Below are 10,881 nucleotides of genomic sequence, written 5' to 3'. Positions count from 1 at the left end.
ATTGATTTGGAAAGATTTTTGCAGGATATTTTTAAGTGAGAAAAGCAACATGCAGAAAAGTGTATATGATTCCAATTGTAAAATTAATCAGAAAAACTTCTATGAGTATTTGCGCGCGCGCGCGTGTGTGTGTGTGTGTGTGTGTGTGTACGTGAGATTAAATGAATAGGAAAAAAATATGGAAGAATACATTACAGGTTGTTAATATAAGATTACCTTGGGAGGACAAGTGCGGTGGTTCATGCCTGTAATCCCAGCACTTTGGGAGGTTGAGGCGGGTGGATCACCTAGGGTCAGGAGTTTGAGACCAGCCTGGCCAACAAAGCAAAATCCCATCTCTACTAAAAATACGAAAATTAGCTGGGAGTGGTGGCACATGCCTGTAATCACAACTACTTGGGAGACTGAAGCAGGAGAATCACTTGAACTCAGGAGGCAGATGTTGCAGTGAGCCGAGATTGTGCCACCGCACTCCAGCCTGGGTGATAGAGTGAGACCCTGTCTCAAAAAAAAAAAAAAAAAAAAAAAGGATTACATGGGGTTGGGGAGACCTGATGTAATTGGGGACATGGGGTGGGGGGGACAGAAAAGGGAGATAAGCAAAAGAAAAGAGAGAAAGGGAGTGTACATGTAATCTCATGTACACACACACACGAAATAAAAAGTACAGTATAATCAAATTTATATCAATTAGACATGCAGAAAAGGTTTGTTTTATTCTTCAGAGAGCTGTCCCAAGGCTCTTGCCCAGTGAGAATGAAAAGGAAGAGAGTGGTCTCAGCCTACTCAGAAGTAGGGAGCGAGCAGCACCCGTGCCTCCCGCAGGACAGGCTGCTAATGCCCACACTGCAGCTGTGCACCTCCCCCAGCTCTGTCCACCCTTTTTCCAATGGAAAGAAAACAAGAACATATTCTTCTGACATTTTTGACTCTTCCAATTTTTTGTAATGTAGCAGATTCAGTTGCGGACATGAAAACTCTCATGTAAGAGGGACTTTCCTTGGTTCAAGGAGAAAGGGGAGCAAATTATATGAACACTTCCAAGATCACCCTTCTTCCCAAAACTGGATGTACTGTTGGCCTAGAGTTCTTAGTTCCAGAGGGAGGAACACTTCCACCAGGAGAAACAACAATAATTCCACTGAGCTGGAAGTTAACATGCCACCCAGCCACTTTGGACATCCCATGCCTCTGAGTCAATAGGCAAAGGGAGTTACGGTGTTAGCCGGGGTGATTGATTTAGAGCACCAAAGGGAAATTGGCCTACTACTCCACAATGGAGGTAAGGAAGAGCATGTCTGGAATACAGGAGATCCCTTAGGGTATCTCTTAGTATTTCCATACCCCATGATTAAGGTCAGTGGGAAACTACAACAACCCAATCTAGACAAATTGGCCTAGATTGGCCAAACCCAAATGGCCCAGACTCTTCAGGACTGAAAGTTTGGGTCACCCTATCAGGTAAAGAATCACAACCAGCTAAGGTGCTTGATGAAGGCAAAAGGAATACAGAATGGGTAGTAGAAGAAAGTGCTATAAATACCAGCTACAACCACGTGGTCAGTTACAGAAATAAACACTGTAATTGTCCTATTTTCTCAATATTTTGTTAAGAATATGTTTATTGGCCGGGCACAGTGGCTCACGCCTGTAATCCCAACACTTTGGGAGGCCAAGGAGGGTGGATCACCTGAGGTCAGGAGTTCGTGACCAGCCTGGCCAACGTGGTGAAACCCCATCTCTATTAAAAATACAAAAAGTAGCCAGGCGTGGTGGCGGGCACCTGTAATCCCAGCTACTAGGGAGGCTGAGGCAGGAGAATCACTTGAACCCAGGAGGTGGAAGTTGCAGTGAGCTGAGATTTTGCCACTACACACAGCCTGGTGACAGAGCAAGACTCCATCTCAAAAAAAAAAAAAAAGAATGTGTTTGTGTGCATAGGTACATGTATCAAGCTAATATACTTTTCCCCTCTGATTCCCTTATAATGTAACATAAGATATGTTGACTTTACATCACTATTTAAGTACTGTTAATTTTATATCATAGTACTTAAGTTATGAGATATCAGTAGAAGAATAATAATTACTCAAAAACTTTACCTCCTCTGCTGGGGAAGGGGTTAGTGTGTTTTCACTTCTACACAGGCTAGTTGTATCGAGTCAGGTAGGATTATGACCTTGTTATTAACTTTATTTGGAGATTAAGTATGGCTTAAGAAGATGCATCCAGGTGCCAAGTTGATAAAGGATGGTCTGGCGATAGTTACTTTCATGTATTAACTTGACTGGATGAAGGTACCAGACAGCTGGTAAAAATATTATTTCCTTGTGTGTGTTTGAGGGAAGTCTGAAAGAGATTCGCTCCTGAATTGGTGAACTGAGGAAAGCAGATGCTCCCCCGACCAACGTGGGTAGGCACCATCCAATCTACTTAGGGCCTGAATAGAACCAAAAGGCAGAGAAAGGAAGGATTCATTCCCTCTCCCTCTCTCCATCTCTCTCTTTCTCCTTGTGCTGAAAAACATCGATCTCATCCTGCCCTTGGACATTGGTGTTCCTGGTTCTTGGGCCTTTGAACTCGGACTGGGACTCATATCATCAGCTCCCCTGGTTCTCAGGCCTTCAGATTCAGATTAAATCATACCATCGGCTTTCTGGGTTCTCCAGTTTGTAGACAGCAGATTTTGGGACTTCTCAGCCTCCATAATCCTGTGAGCCAATTCCTATGATAGATAGATAGATAGATAGATAGATAGATAGATAGATAGATAGATAGATACATACATACATACATACATACATACATACATACATACATACACACACACACACACACTATTGGTTCTGTTTCTTTGAAGAACCTGCTTAATCCAAGCCTATGATGGTTAAGTTTAGGTGTCCACTTGACTGGGTTAGGAATACTTAGAAAGCTAGTAAAGCATTGTTTCTGGATGTATCCATACAGGTATTTCCGGAGGACATTGGCAAGTGAGTCAGTGGACTGAGTGGGGATCTGCCCTCAATGTGGGTGAACGCAGATCACCAATTCACTCCCATCAGCTGGGGGCCCAGGTAGAACAAACGGGCAACTTTCTCTCTCTCGTGCAGCTAGGATACACTCTTCTTTTCTGTCCTTGGACATTAGAACTCCAGGCTTTCTGGCTTGTGGACTCCAGGACTTACACCAGCGGCCCTGTGGATCCTCAGGCCTCTGGCCTCAGACCAGAAGTTACACCATGGGCTTCTCTGGCTCTGAGGCCTCCAGACTTGGACTGAACCATGCTACTGGCATCCCGGATTCTTCAGGTCGCAAATGGCCTTCATGGCCTCCTTATGGAGGCCTTGTCAGCCTCCATAATGGCATGAACCAATCCTTCTAGTAATTCCTCTCTCATCTATCTATCTATCTATCTATCTATCTATCTATCTATCTATCTATCTATCTATCTAACTATATCTCTATTTATTTACCCATCTCTCTATCTCTCTATTCATCCTATTGCTTCTATCTCTCCAGAGGACCCCGGCTGCTACAAAACTCCACGATTTTTGGTTGCAGGTTGTCACAACATAAGCAGTTACCGCTTGCTGCTTAGTGTGGCTCAGGTGAGCTGTTTTCCTTCTCTCTAAGTCACAGCCTGTTGCAGAGGACAGCAAGCTGCCTGGCCCTCCTTAGGAGAAGGCTTGGCTTTTTCTGCTCATCACATCACTAGCCTCATGGCTCAGCTTGCTCTTTATTCCCTGGTGGCTGTCTCTCTCCTTCACACCTACTGTTGCCTAACTCTAAAAACAATCATATTTTGGGCAACATTGGTTTAATTTCACAAACATTGCTGAATTCTCAGCAGAATGCTAAGGACCATTAGGAATAATAATAATAAGATTGATGCGGCCTACACAGAGATGACAGGAGGGCAGAAAAGAACCTGCGTGGGCATGGGGTAGAAATGGAGGAGAGAATTGGCCAGAACAGGAGATCCGACCCTTGCCAAAGTGGGATCAGGGTCAGAATCACAGAGTCCACTGAGCACCGTCAACTGGGGTTAGATCTGAGTCAAGCTGATGCCCAGGGGTTGGAGCCCCAAGAGCAGGGCAGAGCCATGCAGCAGCATCTCGGAAGCCGCAGCGCTTCTTCGCATCAGACAAGAGGCAGTAATGTGGAAGTCAATACAAAAAGACCAGCATGAGGATCCAGGGACACCTAGGAGCTGGCAGGAGTGAGGTGGTGTAATGATCAGGCCGGGCTCAGGGAAAGCTTCCATCCCGGTGGACAAAGCCCAGAGCCAAGACACAGCCTGGCCATGGCTGTGGAGTTCAAGCAGGCTCCTGGGGCACTCAGGGGTTCCCAAATACCAGCAGGTCCACCACAGACTAGGGGTCTCCTTGGATCAGGGCAGAACAGGGCCAGTCTACAGAAAGAAACTGACATCAGAAAGAAGAGACACCAGGTTAGTGGGGAAGACAAGACATCCAGGCATGAAACTAGAGAATCATTTGGAGCAGAGTGGAGTTAAATGCCAAAATGTGTGGAGCAGATGAAGAGGGAAGAGGAGAGACCAGTGGGTGCCAATTTGTCCGAAAAGCCTGCAGATCACTCCCTTCATGTCAAGGTTTCTATTTTTTGCCTTGGGGAAGAGACATGATTATGACATTTCTACGATCACTGGAAAATAACATTGCTAAAATTATATTTCTTGGAGACTTTGGAGTTTTTTTTTCCAAGATGCACATCCTGTGGCTGGGTCCTGCCCAGCCGGCCCCCTGTGGCCAGGATTCTTTTGTGCAAGGCCCATGGCTTCCTCCCAAGGGAAGCTCCGTGTCCCTTTCTTAGAAAGCAGACTTGGCTGGTTTGGCAGGATCATGGCCAACTGTCTGGAGGAGGAGGAGAAGGAAGAGGAGTAGGAAGAGGGGGAGGAGGAAGAAGACGTCTCCTAAGATCCTGGCCCCCACCCCATAGCTGCCTGCTCAGAACCCGGGTGGGCAGGCACTGAAGATCAGCACAAAAGATGAGCTCCTGACTCTTCCAGGGCTGAGCCGGCTGGGGGACCCCAAAGCCTTTTCTTTTCCAGCAGCGCAAATGAGAAGCCACATTGCAGTATCAACCTTGGGAATTTCAAATACCTTTGAAACAGATAAGTTCTGTGAAGGAACATTCCTTTTTGTCTCTTTTCACACCATCTTCTTTTACCTTAAAACAACTTAAGAATGCACTGCACATTTAAGAATGCTTTTTCTCAGAAGGAAGAAAATTAAAGAATGAAGGGCAGAAGTTGGGAAAAATCTAAAGAGCACCCCCAAAGTCATGGAAAAATGCTACATTTTTAAATCTACACCTCATCACCTTGGCACTTTCTTTAATGTGATGAAATTATTTCTTAGATTTGCAAATAGGCATGGCCATTATGAATTTTGAATATATTAATTTATTTTTATATAATAGATATGTATGTGTGTACAAAAGAATGGATAGATAGGTCGATAAATAAATACACGAATGGGTGAAAGATAGAAGATAGATAGATAGATAGATGATAGATAGATAGATAGATAGATAGATAGATAGATAGATAGACAGATGAGATAGATAATATCAAATAATAATACACGTGTTTCACCTAGTCCTAAAAGACCCAGGCATAATATGAGACTTTGGGTCCAGTCTCCAGCAGATAGGCCACGGGCACTCAGTTTGCTGTCTAGGCAGCAAGCCAGCTTTCTTCTCCCAACAGTGGCTGTCCTTCCCGCGCCCTCCCCTGCTGCCTGCCTCTGTCCACTGTTTTGAGTCCAGACCAAGCCTCTCCAAGCCATCACAGCCCTTTGAGCCCATTGAGACCGTCAGGCCTTTCTCCTTGCTTCTCCATTTCTTTGGGGACTTAAGAAAATCCCCCAGGGATTGGTCTGACACCACCCATCCTTACCACAGCCAGTAAGCCCACACCATGCTTCTCTGCTGTCTCCAAGATTGATATCCATTCTGTAACTTTTCAGTAGCTTTTTCCTACCTGGCTACTTTCTCTGCACAAATGCCCAGGAATGCCACAGTTCCTCCTGTTTGTTTAGAGGTTTAAACCTGGTGCCCCCAAAACCAGACTGACAGCTCTTGACTGTCTCCCAGCATAGGAGGTTGGGGGAGGTGGCAGTGAACCCTCACGAAGGCTAAAGTTCTGAGAGCCTCAGCTGACACCTCAGGGTTCCTGAAGAAGATGTGCAGTCCTCCTCCTCCACCAAGTCCACACGTTTCACACAAAAAGACATTCACGGTGTACACATGCACATGTTTATTCATTCTACAGACATTCTTGAAGGGCTTAGTATGTGATGGGTATAAAGGGCGAAGGTAAAAATGCCCATGTGCCCACATAATAGAGACTGAGAAAGAGCGTGATCTTAGCCAAGGCATCAGCAAGAAAACACTCAAAAAATAACATTCTCAATGAGCCCCATAATATAGCTGCTCCTTCAGCTCTGAATTCAGAGAATCCTGCTCTCACTTCCCCTCCAACTGGTCCCACCTCCACCACCTGCCCAGGAACTGCCTCTCCATCCCTGGCCCCAGGGCCTGCCCAGTTAGCTCCTGTCTCCCCAGCCCAACAAGTGCAGGAGGCTGCCATCTTCCTGAGGCTCAAGAGGACCTCAGGACTCCTCTCAGGACTCTCAGGACCTCTCTCTTCTGCAGCCAGGCTGGCCTCTGTATTCTGTTTTCTTCCCTGCTAGGGGCACTTGTCCTCTGCCTACATCCTCTCCTCCTAGGCTCTTCCACCCACACCAGCACCTGAAGCTGCCCTCCTCGACACCAGCTTTTCTCTACCCTTCTCTCTCTACCCTTCCTCCATGAATATGAACACTGTAAGAACTGCATGCTAACCATCCCAGGGAAACAGAGATTAGCAAAATCCAAAGATTCCAGAACTGTACACAGTTCTCAGCCTGCAATTGCTGATCTTCATGTTTCTATCACAAAGTGAAGACCCAAGGGGCTGTTCCTGACCTAAAGCTGTGATTTGTTTGCTGTTCTATGCTAATTTTTAAAAATGAGTTGTCAGCATTTAGAAAGTGAGAGTTCACATTGAAAATGTGAATTTTGAGCTTCTCTTGAAAATTTGCCAACTCTGGGCACACTGGGCCCAAGCTCCTATCCTGGGGTCTCAACCAGCATCCCTACCCTTCCCCATGTGATATGGTTTGGCTGTGTCCCCACCCAAATCTCACCTTGAATTGTAGCTCCCGTAATTCTTATGTGTTGCAGGAGGGACCCAGTGGGAGATAACTGAATCATAGGGGTGGTTTCCCCAACACTGTTCTCATGGTAGTAAGTAAGTCTCACAAGATCTGATGGTTTTGTAAGGGGAAAACCCTTGTACTTGATTCCTATTCTCTTGTCTGTCACCATGGAAGACATGCCTTTCGCCTTCCACCATAATGGTGAAGCCTCCCCAGCCACATGGAACTGTGAGTCCATTAAACCTCTTTTCCTTTAAAAATTACCAGTCTCAGGTATATTAGCAGCATGAAAACGGAGTAATACACCATGGGAGGCTGATTTAAATTAAATTCGGTTTCTCCAGCTGTCAGGGCAGAGACCAATGCATAGAAGCAGGACAGACCAACCCAACATGAGGAAAAACATCTTAACAATTAGAGAGGTCTGCACTGGGATGGGCCGCCTTGGGACACAATGAGTTCTCTTCTTAGTGGAGATTTCTAGGACCTTGAAGTGTGTGTTGCTGTAAGACAGATGCCCAAGGAATCAGGTGGAAGAGACAACACAGGGCTGGAGAGCTCAAGGCAGACCCCAGAGCAGGGAGAATCCCTTCTGTATCTAAACCAGCAGCTCACAATGCCTATTTGATGGTGGAGTAGATTAAGAAAGAGTTTGATTTAGTGTAACTTGCAGAGCCAGCATGCTCCCTTAACTCAGTTGACTGATGCTGAGTCAAAGCTGTGCAGTGAGGGGAGGTTAGGCTGGGTCCAGTGATGAAGGAAGGCCAGCTGCTCCTCCCAGCCCCGATGGGTAGCGAAACAAGAGTTAACTCCCTTCCTAAGGAGCAACTCCCTATTGCAACTGGAGGACTGGAGGTGCCCTTTGCAAGCAGCAGAATCAAAGTGGAAAAATTATAAGGCAAGTTTTCTGGTTTCAACTTGTCCCCTGCAGAAAGGAAATAGATTTTAATATAAGATCTAAGACGCAACATATTTAATAAACTGCAAAAAAAACGTACTTTTGGCTGGATGCTCGCACGTTGAGCTTTGGGATGAAAGGAGATTTTTTTTTTTCTTTAACAACAAAAAAAAAGTTAGACATGGATCCAAAACAAGGCTGGAATCCACCTCCCACCATCCCACCAAAATGCTCTCTAATCAGTTCGGAGCAGTCACCCTAACCCCATCACAGATACCACACAAAAGACAAGATGAAAGGCCTTTCCTGCTCCCTCTTTACCCAAATTGAAAAGTTTATTGCAAAAAAACTCTTTGTGCAAGCCAAGCAATATACAGTCTCTCCCAGATGGGACGGCACTGAGACACTGACAAACCCCATGCCCCGAGTTGTGGGGCCTCGAGCTGACTGTGCAGGGAGTCAGCCCCACAGGTCAGCAGTGGAAATATTTCATCGCGTCCAGCCCCACCCCCAAGTGGAGAAGTATTTCATTGCCCTTCTCCTGCCCAGCTTGAATCTAAAGTCTAGACAGTTTTCAGATAACAACCTTCAGAGACAGCAAAGGGGAATGTATATGCCTCCCAAAGATAAGCAAATGCTTGACTCTCCATAAGTTTTCTGGAAATCTCTCAGAGGGCGCCTCTGATGAGCAACTGAGGGGAGAGTGTCTGGAAATATATGCCAAGATGCTGGCACACCTTTTGCTTATCCCTGGAACCCTCACCTAGCTCCTAGAGATACAGCAGAAAGAGGTCATCCCCTTCCCAAAACTCATTCAGAAATAAATGCAAAGGTAGTCTATGGGAATGGGAGGTCTTTTACCATGTCTGCCTCAGTCTCTCATTAACTTTTTTTTTTTCTTTTTGAGACAGAATCACTCCAGGTGAAGTGCACTGGTGCAATCACGGCTCACTGCACCCTCGAACTTCTAGTCTCAAGCTATCCTTCTGCCTTAGCTCCCCAGGTAGCTGGGACTACAGGTACACACCACCAGGCTTGGCTAATTTTTAAAAATTTTTGTAGAAAGTCTTACTGTGTTGCCCAGGCTGGTCTTGAACTCCTGAGCTCAAGGGATCCTCCCACCTCCGCCTTCCCAAGAACTGGAATTAGAGGCATGAGCCACAGCACCCAGCCTCCAATTAACTCATGTAGTGAATATTTATCAAATGAAGACACAACTGTAAACAAATCCACGAAAGACCCTGTTCTCAGGAAACTGAAATTCCTGCTAGAAGGTCTGTCTGGCAAACCTTCATTCAGAGATATGACAAAATCAAGGGTATGCCCGTGTTAGTCAGTGTTTATTTGTTTGTTTGTTTTTGAAATGGAATCTCACTCTGTCAGCCAGGCTGGGGTACAGTGGTGTGATCTCGGCTCACTGCAACCTCTGCCTCCTAGGTTCACACGATTCTCCTGCTTCAGCCTCCCAAGTAGCTGAAACTACAGGCATACACCACCATGCCCAGCTACTTTTTGTATTTTTAGTAGAGATGGGTTTTCGCCATGTTGGCCAGACTGGTCTCAAACTCCTGACCTCAGGTGATCCACCCACCTTGGCCTCCCAAGTGCTGGGATTACAGGTGTGAGCCCCTGCACCTGGCCTGTGTTAGTCAGTTTGCATTGCTATGAAGGAATTTGTGAGGCTGGGTAATTTGTAAAGAAAAGTTTATTTTGGTTTCTGGTTCTGCAGGTTGTGCAAGAAGCATGGTGCTGGCATTTGCTCCTGGTGAGGCCTCGGGAAGCTTCTAGTCATGGCAGGAGGCAAAGAGGGAGCCGGCATGTGCAGAGATCACATGGAAAGAGAGGAAGGAAAAAAGAGAGGAAGAGATATGAACTAATAGAGCGAGTACTCACTCCACCAAGGGGATGGCACCAAGCCATGAGTGAGGGATCCACCCCCTTGAACCAACCACCTCCCACTATGCCCACCTCCAACATCGGGGCTCACATTTCAACATGAGATTTGGAAGGGACACACATCCAAAGCACATCATGCCCAACCTTGAAATACAGTGAATCTCACTTTATTTCTTTTACTCTCAAGCAACCAAATCCTTTACCCCCTTTCCCACGTCCGCTATAATCTAGGGTCATGAGAACGCCTTATCTTCATTCCAGATCACAAGAGTGTCCCATTCCACTAAACCACAGGCCCTCCCATGGCAGAAACATCCTCATTCTCGAGACTTCCTTAATATGAAGCATGGTTCTAGGCACAAAACACGTACACAGAAAATACTTGTGTGGTTATTGATTGAGCAAAGAATTTTACAAACAATAAAAGGGGTACTGTATGCCTGACAGCTCAAGGGTTGTTGCAAATGCAAGCTTCATCTTTCTGCCTTTGGGGAAAGGAGTACTCATGCTGGTTTAACTCTGTTCCCTTTAAGAGTGTCTAGTTGAAGCTGAGACTCGCACCATCAACTTCTGATAAAGCAACAGCAATTTGACTGGGTTAGGCCTGGCTCCAAAGCAGCTTTTAAGATGGTTATGTTGCTGCCACTTTTCTCACACAAAGAGCTGAAAATTCTACCAAGTCTCTGATCTGACACCAAGCCTAGTTCTAAACATCCCTGGGTCTGCAGCAATGGTATACACAAGCCCTGGGAAGAGGAAGAAACAGCTTATAATTGCTGTGTCTTCCCGACGCTGGAAAGAATGGTGTTCCGTGATCCCAGTGCTTCCATGACCCCAATGAAAGCCTCAGCCCTGGATCCCAGA

Source organism: Mandrillus leucophaeus, unplaced genomic scaffold, assembly GCF_000951045.1.
Source record: "Mandrillus leucophaeus isolate KB7577 unplaced genomic scaffold, Mleu.le_1.0 Scaffold664, whole genome shotgun sequence".
Classification (NCBI taxonomy): Eukaryota; Metazoa; Chordata; class Mammalia; order Primates; family Cercopithecidae; genus Mandrillus; species Mandrillus leucophaeus.
The sequence above is the reverse complement of the archived record's forward strand: the minus strand, read 5'-3'. Positions refer to the sequence as shown.